At 37.8% G+C, this 10,508-nt stretch overlaps 2 long non-coding RNA genes across 3 annotated transcripts; both read right to left on the bottom strand.

Annotated features, from left to right (window-relative positions):
• Positions 1-633: 633 nt before the first annotated feature.
• On the bottom strand, positions 634-1,679 carry LOC146889130 (uncharacterized). Its single transcript, XR_015000322.2, has 2 exons — positions 1,628-1,679; positions 634-763 (listed from the first exon to the last, which is right to left on the bottom strand). It is a non-coding gene; the product is annotated as an uncharacterized LOC146889130 (long non-coding RNA).
• Positions 1,680-1,735: 56 nt separating this feature from the next.
• Positions 1,736-9,747, bottom strand: LOC125389213 (uncharacterized). Of its 2 annotated transcripts, XR_015000334.2 has the most exons (3): positions 9,634-9,747; positions 6,482-6,589; positions 1,736-2,211 (listed from the first exon to the last, which is right to left on the bottom strand). It is a non-coding gene; the product is annotated as an uncharacterized LOC125389213 (long non-coding RNA). The 2 variants fall into 2 exon arrangements; XR_007228423.3 differs by lacking the exon at positions 6,482-6,589 and having other exon boundaries at positions 9,634-9,746.
• Positions 9,748-10,508: the final 761 nt, after the last annotated feature.

Genomic DNA, 10,508 nt, shown 5'->3' on the forward strand with positions numbered 1-10,508 from the left:
GTTGTGTGGGTTAGTTGAGGTCACTTGGAACCAGTGACTTAATCCCTTCTAAAGCCCTGTTAAAAATTTCTATAAAGTATCCCTCATTCTGTCCCTGTTTGAGGCTTTCTGTGTTATTGAGTAAAGACAAAGCAAATACCTCATTTGAGATACAGACACACAGGTATACAGATATAGACACAGGGACAGATTCACAACACAGCCTTTAGGCAGACACAGATTGAGAGTCATACGACATACAGACAGTATAGAAGACACAGAAAACATAAAATAGAGAATTTAAATCACAACTCGCTTTTTGTTAAATGACTATATGGTGAAGAGTTTTTCTTTCGTTAATAGATACTGATGCATTATTGGTAACTTGAAGTTCATCACCAATACATTTAATCTATATATTCATTCCATCATGGACTCCAACCCTCTGAAATCATAATCTTTATTAAATGCTTTCTTTTATAAATTGCCTTGGACAAGTTATTTGTAATAACAATAGAAAGGTAATCAAGACAGATAGTGAACTATTTTTAAAATGAATATTATTTGGTTTTGAAGGGTCTTGCTCATATCGATGAAGATTGTTACTTTACTGTTCAAATATTTAAACTACAGAAAAATTTAGTACACAGGGTGTTTAAACCATCATCCTGATTTATTTGGACTTTCAATCAAATGGACATGTTTGGTTCATGAATTTACCCTATATTTTTTTGTTGTTGTTGTTAGGATTTTGTTAGTCCTGGGCCAACATCCGGGAGTCCTCCTGGAAAAAGGGAGGAGAGATTGTATGAGCCAGGGGCATCCCACATAGGATCATTCAACATGGAGGATCCAACATGGGGGAACCCACAGAGACAGCTGACATGCGTTTCTGAGAACACATGGACTCTGGACCAACAATTAGTGTGCCTGCATGGGAATGACAATTGTGGAGCTTGGTCTGTTTGCAAGACTCCTAGCAGTGAGATCAGGACCTGTCCCTGGAGCTTAGCTGGCTTTTGGGAACCTGTCCCCATGTTGAATTACATTGCCCAGCCTTTATGCAGGGGGAAGAACTCAGACCTACAAGAACTTGATGTGCCATGCTTTATTCAAGCCCTTGGGAGACCTGCCCCTTTCTGAATGGAAATGGAGGAGAGGATGGGGAAGGGGTAATAAGTGTGAGGAGGTGGTAGAGGAGAGAAGGGGGAAGGGAGGGGAAACTGTGGTTGGTATGTAAAATAAATGAAGAAAATGTTGATTAAATAAAATAAAATTTAAAAGAAGATTCTGTTGCCCTCCTTACCTTAAACAACCTTCTCAGTCATTTCTCCTTCATGTCTACTATATTTTAGCACCTTAAGATCCTTCAAGGAAATTTCATTTAATACTTCCTTAATCAATTATATGATGGTATTCAGTAAGGTCTCCTGACACCTTTTCCAGTGACGTTTCTCTTCTCTATTTTATACTATAGTTTAAAAGATTCCTTCTCAGAGAGTCAGAGAAAAGAATCACAAATGACTGAAGAACACAAAGAGATATTCACTCTTACCCATTACAACTTGCATTCATTTTGTTCACATATATTATGCCCTAAAAGTAATGAGAAATTTCTACATGTACTGAGGTAGAACAGTCTACTTACTTCATCAAGTGGAATGAACTCAAGGGCATAGCACAGTTTTTTACTGTGAGCGTGCTGTCATTTAAGTTAAGAAAACAGAATACAAAATAAAGACATATAGGTCATATGCCTGTTTACTTGTATATTTATAATTTTAGAAATAAACATAAGAAATTAGACATATAAGTTTTTACTATGAGGAGAATTACATGGTTGGGGGAAGAGAGATAAAGAGAAATATTTGTTTACATTCTGGTTTTCAGAACTTTGGGTTGTGAATTTCTCACTTAAAATTTAAGCTAACTAATAAACATGCAAGGATATGCAATGCATATATGAAATGTCATCTCATTCTTGCAGATTTCGTAATTCCTCTGTGGTGATAGTATTTCTCTGCATCTTCACAGAAGTCCCATGAATTTCACCTGTCCTTGAAGATAAAACAACGGCATTCTTAACATCTTGCTCTTCACCTAATTCTTGACCACTTTTCTTTTTTGTTCTGCATATAATATGTTTACAGTTGTTCAACTGTTCTTGTTTCCCGAGATCCAAAGGCATTGCAAACAGGTGAGCCAGTATTCTCCCTGGAAGGGAGGTATTACCTAGGCATACAGGAGTGAGAGAAAGTAAAGGCTGTCATTGTAGCAGAATGCATTTGAATTGTGGTCATAATTTGAAGTGTTTAGCAGAAAACTAATTGCTGATTGTTTAAAAAGAATGAAATATTGTGTGTGCACACATACACTTACACTTAGCGCTAGGAACTAGGAAGTTTTTGACAAAAATAATTGGCTTGGCATTTCATAAAACGCGCAAGTGTATATAGACAGGAAAGGAATATATTTAACAGCAAGCATGTCATGTAAATTAACTCAAATGATTGACAAAATTAGTTCAAGCCTTAGTCATGTAAATTAACTCAAATGATTGACAAAATTAGTCCAAGCCTTAGTGTCTAAGGTCTCACCAAGGACTGATTTGAACATTAGATAGAAAGACACCTCTGTTCTCTTTCACTCAGAGGACTAGTGTGAAATTTTGCATGTTTGTTAAGGAAAGATGCTGTGGGGTTACAGACTATAAGATGAGGAAAGAGATGGATAGTGAAGGAGGAGGAATGCAGTACTGCAATTTATAGGTGGCTTTCAGAGAGTGAGAGAAACTGAAAATTATATTTGTGAGTCACCACGATTTTACACGTTGCTAATCTTGAGCTGAGCTCCAAAGCCACATGATTCCGAAAGTTCTTTTATGTGTGAAACCTCCAAGTTACAACTTTTATGCTTCATGACAAATGACAATCCCAGATAGCAACATGAAACAAACTTTCCTTTTCTTTCTCTATAGTAGGAGATACACAGTGTATAGCTGGAAGCCACCATCCTAGCTGTAGATTCCAATAGACTTCTGAATTTCATGCATACTATGCAGTGCTCCTAGAAAATATAAATGCATTGAATATCCTAATTCAAGCATTTTATTTTTTTATGCATGTTGTGATTTGAATGAGAATTACTCCCCTAATATCATATATTTGAATGCTTAGTCACCAGGGAGTGGCACTACTTAGGATTATGTGGTATGGCCTTGTTGGAGTAGATATGGCATTGTTGGAGGAAGTGTGTCCCTGGAGTTGGCCTTGATATTTCAGAAGCTCCAACAGGGCCAAATGGCACTTTCTTCTTCCTGCCTTCTGATCCAGATGTAGTACTCTCAGTTACCTTTCCAGAACCATGTCTGCCAGTGTGCCACCATGTACTGTACCATGATAATAAAGTCCTAAACCTTGAAACTGTAGGTAAGCCCCAATTAAACGCTTTCTTTTATAACAGTTGTCATGGTCATGGTGTGTCTTCACAGCAATAGAAGACTGACTAAGCCGAAGCATGACTGTGTGTATGTGCTATATTTATGTACACATGTGGGAACACACACATGTGGAGATCAAAAGTCAATGTCAATAGAACTCATGTTCTCTTGTTTGTGTGGCAAACTGAGATAATTATCTAGCTCCTTTCAGGACATTTTTTATACTGTATACTTTTTCATATCTGATGGATTTTCCTCCATCTCCTCCCAGTTTACCTAAATTTTGTTCATTCTTTGAGGATAAATTGAAACCTCCCCTATTCTAGGAACTTTTTATATTCATCCATAATCTTTTTCACCTCTGGTCATGTCCAGTTTCTTTGTCTATTTTAAGTACTTGTGATTTCTTTCCTGGGGGGATTATACAGAATCCTGGACTGGCTGACATAGTACAGTCCCAAAAATACAAAAGATAAAGTCAGTAGTCTATACCAACTAGAGGATATTCTTTGAAGTTAAGAAAAACACTGGGATAAGCCAGGCAGTGGTGGCATATGCCTCTAATCCCAGCACTCGGGAGGGAGAGACAGGTGGATCTCTGTGAGTTCAAGGCCAGCCTGATCTACAAGAGCTAGTTCCAGGACAGGCTCCAAAGCAACACATAAAACCCTGTCTCAAAAAAGCAAAAAATAAAAAAATAAAGGCTGGTATAAGTCCTCATCCACCCTGGGGAAATGAGTACCACAGATCAGCAGAGGCTGATGACATGTTTCTAGGCCAGCAGGGTAGACTAACTTAAAGCTACTTCACTTCAAAGGAGACTGGATGTGACTTCATACAAAGGCAGCATTAGGTACTGCATGGAAATAGGTCACTAACTTTAAATTCTTACCAAAATATAATTATCGGTTCCCAGGATTTCCAATACAAGACCACGTGAAGAGAAACCATTGTTCAATTCCAGTTCAGTGTGGGTGACAAAGTGAAATTTAGAAGTAAAATTGTCTTTGAAATTTCAGTCTTTATTAACTGGTCCTTTAAATTTTGCAGATTCTTTGTACAACTTGTGAGTTTTAGGTGTTTTGTTTTTATTATAGAAATAGCATTATGAATAAGCTTATTTATAAATGAGAGGTTTGTTAATTATTGGAGCTCACACTTTTCAAGACGTCCTGACTGCTAAGGTGCTAGGTAAGCTATTAGAAGGTTGTTATGTTCTTACAGCTTCAGACTCAGTAGTATAATTTTGCTGCTAAATGAATAAATTAGATAAGACAGCGGCACTACAGAGCTACCGGGAATCTGTAGGTGACAATGCTACTTCCTCCTGACCACAGTACCCAGGTCACTTAGCAAGTTTTTGGAAAGTGTACCTCTTAAAGCCAGTGGATTTCTCTTCACTTTTCTGTATGAATATATCTCCCACATAAGGCATTTTTGTTGTGTTGTTAATATTTCTTCTAATGAAATGTAGTTGGCTTCTCCCTGTAATATTCTATCATTATGTCTCAGGTTTAATAAAATTATTTGTGATCATTAAATGGTAATAATGACAGGGTCACTTCGTAATCTGTATTTGTTATATCAGTAATGCTATAGGAAGGAATCCATATGGACACACTGCTAATGATTTGTTCTGAGTTAACCTTCTATTTATTGTCTCCCCCTCTTTCTCTATTACACAGCAAGATGTCCCCATTCTCTCTGCGATGGGAGAAGAGGCTCAGGAGCAGAGCAATACCTGTAGCTTTGGAATATACCCTCTTCTCCCATGTCAGAGTGGTGTCTTGCTTTGCTACAGAGAAAGAGGGGGAAGACAATAAGAAGAAAAGCAAAAACACCATACATGTCAAAAACAATACTGGACACCTGACTAGAGAATCAATACTACATTTTAAAATGATTGCCTGCCTTTGTTTTCCCTCTTTATATAATATACTGGCTAAGGATGACATGGAAAACAGATGTTTACGACACTGATTCACTGGTTTCTCATATTTCATGGTCTCTATACAGATTACAGTTTAAAGACTCAATTATTGTTCTTTTCCTGTATGGAAAGTAGTATAGACCTATTACAATCTGACAATATCCTCGTAAATTAGTGACGCTCTCTAGAATTTTCAAGGAGATTCATGAAATGGGCCCAAACGTTCCAGATACCCACCTTACAAAGTAGTCAGCTCTCTTTGCTGAGGTTATTGTGATCAATCCAAAGTAATATACACTAAGATGAAACTTAGAACCAACTAATAAACTAATTGATTAAACAACTATTAAGCCATTGCCATGTTCCTAGTACTGTTCTCAGCATTGGGTATATATTAGTGACCAGAAAAACAGGAACCTTGTCCCTACTCTAATAGTACTCACATTCTAGAGTAGATAAATAGACAACATGCAAACAAATGTAGCAATCATGACAGAAGTGACCAAAATTTTACAAATTACAAAATTTGGTCATGTGATAAAAATGGTTTGTGGTTCAGGAGTGCTATAGACTGAATGCTTGTATTCTTTACAAAATTCATTTATTGAGTCGATAAATTCTAATTTCGTTGTGTTTGGAAATGAGGTCTGTGTGCAGTAATTAGGGTTAGATGAAGGAACTCTGTAATGACAGGATTAGTGTCCTTAGTGAAAAGAGCATTAAAAGAGCTTACATTTGTCCTTTCTCATAGAGGAAGAAGAGTGAAGTCATGGCCATCTACAAGTCACTGGAGAAATTATCCTTAATCAAACAAATAGGTGTCCTGACCTTTACTTCCCAGCTCTAGAATTATAACAAAGATTCTTAGTGGTAAATTTGACTACACCTGGAATTTAACTATAACTCAAGTGGCTCAATTCACCTGTTAGTGATTTTTCTTAATTAAAGCACTCGAAGTGGGAAGAAGCACCCTAAAAGCAGACCTTTTAAGGTGGAAAGATGCACTTTAAATCCTGCCACACCTTCTGAGGGCAACCTATATAAAGGACAGGGAGAAAGAAAGCTTTTGCTTTTTGTCTAAATACCTTCACTCTCTGAGGCAAGTTCATTCCTTTGCTGACATTAAAACTTACTTCTTTGGTATTCTGGCATACACTAAAGACCAGATGAGCCATTCGGCCCTGCAGACTGAGTGACTTCTGGGTTCTTGTGGCTTCCACTTGTTGTCAGCTGTTGCTGTACTAGAGAAACCACAATCAGTAAGTCACTCTAACAAATTGCATACATTCATTCTTTCAGTTCTGTTCCTCTGGCAAAAACTCATTAATAAAGTTGATATTTTCTCACTGCAGATTAAGCAGACTAATACAGATAAAACAGTCAAAGAAGGCATCTTTGTTAAAAGTGATGTTTGAGCTAGAGCCAAGTGTTTCTGAGGAAGGGTCATATGTATGTTATGGTAAAGAACATTCCAGGCATGGAAAACGATAATATAGAGCTCAAGAAAAGAGATCAAGACCATGATGGGGTTACCCCTAGAAGCATCTGACCTGAGCCAGTGAGAGCTCACTGACTCCAGATTGATAGCGGGGAACCTGCATAGGACCAAACTGACCAAACTAGGTCCTCTGAATATGGATAGCAGTTCTATGTCTAGGGCAATCTGTGGGACCACTGACAGTGGGACCAGGATTTATCCCTAGTGCTTAAACTGGATTTTGAAGCCCATTCTCTTTTAAGGGATACCTTGTTCAGCCTAGATAGAGGGAGGGAGGGTCTTGGCCCTGCCTCAAAATGATGTATTAGACTTTGTTGACTCCCCATGACAAGCCAAGGAGGAGTGGATGGGGGGTGGTGAGGAGAAAGGTGAGGGTAGTGGGAGGAGAAGAGGGATTGGGAACTGGCATTGGTATGCAAAATGAGAAAAGATTGTTTTAAAAAAATAAATTAGTTAAATAAAAACATGGAACTTGAGAGCAGTAATGGACTTGGTATATTAAAGAAAAAGCAAAGCCAATGTGCGCAAAGAGCAAGTAAGGAAATAAATAGAAGAAGAAGTTGGAGAGACAGGCATGGGTAAGATCATACATGGTCTTGTCAGCAGTAGAATACATTTAGTAGAAAATGGCTGGAGCTAGGCTTGGTAGTACACACCATTAATCCTAGCACTCAGAAGTCAGAGGCAGGTAAATCTCTGTGCATCTGAGGCCAGCCTGGTCTCTTCAGGCCAGACAAAGTTACACAGTGAGACATTGTCTCAGAAAACATGTAAAATGAAAGTAATTGGAAATTTTAAAGCAGAAAGTTAATATGGCATCATCCAAAATTTAATAAAATGACTTTGGTTTCTGTACGAAAGTGACATAAAACAGAAAGAAAAGACTAAGTAGGGGATTATTTCAATAGCTCAAGTGATGATTAATAGCAGCAGTAGAAGAGATTAATAAACTGACTGAGTTGTTTATGAAATGGCTGGTTTTAAATAAAGGTGGCTTATTAAATACCTAGATATAATCTAGCTTTATAATGTAAGAAACTGATAAAATAATGACAACTTCAATTGAGATTAATAAGATTGATGGAAGTACCATATTGTGGTTTCACTGAGTTTGAAATGTGTATTAAAACTCTAATCAACATTATCAAGTAGAAAATTGCATATGCAAATCTTAGAGTTCCATGGAAAGATAGTGTCTATCACCTGCCCTCTTCTTGTTCACACTGCTGCCTATACGATCTACAGTTTCAAAGTAAAATCCTACTGTGTGGTGATCAGCTGTTCTCAGAGTTCAAAAAGGGTTTTAACATCAATAGAAGCTATAAGCAAATTGCCCTCCCACCATTGTAAGAAATGTCTTAAGCAAAAAAGGCTTGTTTTCCATACTTGCTAGAACTAAAATTAAGTTCATAAATATATAAAAACACTGAGTAGAATGTAGTGGCACAAGCCTTTAATCTCTGTACACAGGAGGCAGAGGCAGGTAAATCTCTGAGTTTGAGGTCAACTCGATCTACAGAGTATATTTCAGGACAGGCAAGACTATGCAGAGAGAACCCGTCTCAAAAAAGGAAGAGACACAGTACTGAGATTTCATGTGCTTAGCAACACGAAAGCCTTTACTTCCCAGTTAGTTGAAGGATAGACAATAATAGCAGTGTACTATGAACTCCAGTATGCAGTTTTTAATATGCATGTAAATAAGCAGGGCCTCAGCCTGTAACATGAGGGCCTGCTTGTTGGGGTTTCTGTCCCACCCGGTACCCCACAGCTGGCAAGCCCAAAGAAAATCAATCACACAGAGATCTCTATAAGTTATAAAGCTGATTGGCCCATTAGGTCAGGCTACTTATTAGTTCTTATGACTTATCTTAACCCATTATTCTAATCTATGTTAGCCATACGGATTCAGTACCTTTCTCAGCTGGGCAGGTTACATCCTGTCTCTTTGGTGGTCTGCGCAGGAGTGGCAGAGGAACCTCCCTGCTTCCCAGAATTCTCCTGTTCTCATTGCATCACCTCTACTTCCTGTCTGGTTTTCCCGCCTATACTGCCTGTCTGGCCAATCAGCGTTTTATTAAAATATGATTGACAGAATACAGACAATTCTCCCGCATCATCAGCCCAGTTATCACAACTCAGATGAGAGGTAAAAAATGGTGAGATGCCTACTACAGGCTCCTCACTTAGGAAAGGTAATGCCAGCTGATAATTCTGTGTAGCTCTGGAATATGGAGATATGTACAAACATAGGCAGAAGTTGGGATAGAGAATGATCAACTATGGTGAAGAAGAATACACTCATTTCTTTCTGTACAGAGGCTAGAACATTAGATTTTTGTTTTCTAAGGTTTCCTGCAATCAGTGGTACTATATGACACAGTTCTTGTCAATAGGAAAGAAGGAAAAAGGTGCTGGAGATTCTGGAAAATCTGAAATGCATGCTTATTAAAAATGGACATATAGTTAAATTATATTTGTATTTTAATAAATAAAGCTTGCCTGAATATCAAAGTGCAAAGCTAAGCTATTAGAGGCCAGGAAGTAATGACACACACCTTTAATCCCAGTACTCAGGAAACAGAGGCAGGCAGATCTCTGTGAGTTCAAGGCTACCCTCGGCTGCACAAGATCAATGCAGAAACAAATCCAGGTGGTGGTGAATCACAATTTTAACCGCAGTGTTTAGGAGTCACACACCTTTAATCCCAGCACTATGGAGGTAGAGACAGGAGTAATGTGGCTGGGCAGATAGAGGAACATAAAGGGAAAGACACAGGAACTCACCAAAGTGCGGTGTCTGAGATTTGTTGGAGACACAGTGCAGTCTAGGCAGTCTGAGGATCACCCCCTTTGTCTGAGCACTGGTAGAGGTAAAAGGTCTCTCCAGTGGCTGACTGCTCTGCCTTTAAATAACTCTGGGTTTTGATTAATTAAGACCAGCTAGAATTCATGCTTCATGAACATGATGAATAAATAATTTTAAAAAGATAAATGAGTGACTTACATAACAAGCTCTATGCCAGCAAGAGCTACATAATGAGACCCTGTCTCAAACAAACAAAACAAAAATAAATAAAGCAAAACATATCAATGAGAACCATCTCTTCTTTCTTCTGCCTTAGATAAAGCTATTTTGGTTAAAGCAACAGTTACAATTTTGTGTTTGTGAGAAAGACACCAAGAGTATGTTAATGATTCTGAAATTCTTGAGTTATTCAGTAACTATTAACTATTTTGAATAGGCAAGGAACACTTATTTGTTTAAGGCACTATTCAGTGGATCTTATTTATAGCCAAATGCAATTCTAACAGATTCTCTTAGTTTAGGGAAAGATTCAATACAGGTCTATCTGAAGATAGGTTTCATTTTCTTGACCAGCATCGTGTATCACTTGTCATACTAGACACAATTCATAGAAATAATATACTACTATAGAACTACAACAAAAGTCTGTGCTGTATGCATTTTGTGGTATAGAAATGTGAAAACCCAGATTGTAGGTAAGACACAGAAAGAATGTACTTTGCTGTATAGACAAACTGACTACAGGAAGATATATAGAAGAAAATTGAGGAGGAAAGGGTATGTTGCTTTTGCTTCAATAATCTGCCTTTTGTCCTCAGGTCAAAATTCTCTCCTATGTTCTATCCACTTCTCA

This window comes from Myodes glareolus, chromosome X (genome assembly GCF_982192425.1).
Source record: "Myodes glareolus chromosome X, mMyoGla1.1, whole genome shotgun sequence".
Lineage (NCBI taxonomy): Eukaryota > Metazoa > Chordata > Mammalia > Rodentia > Cricetidae > Myodes > Myodes glareolus.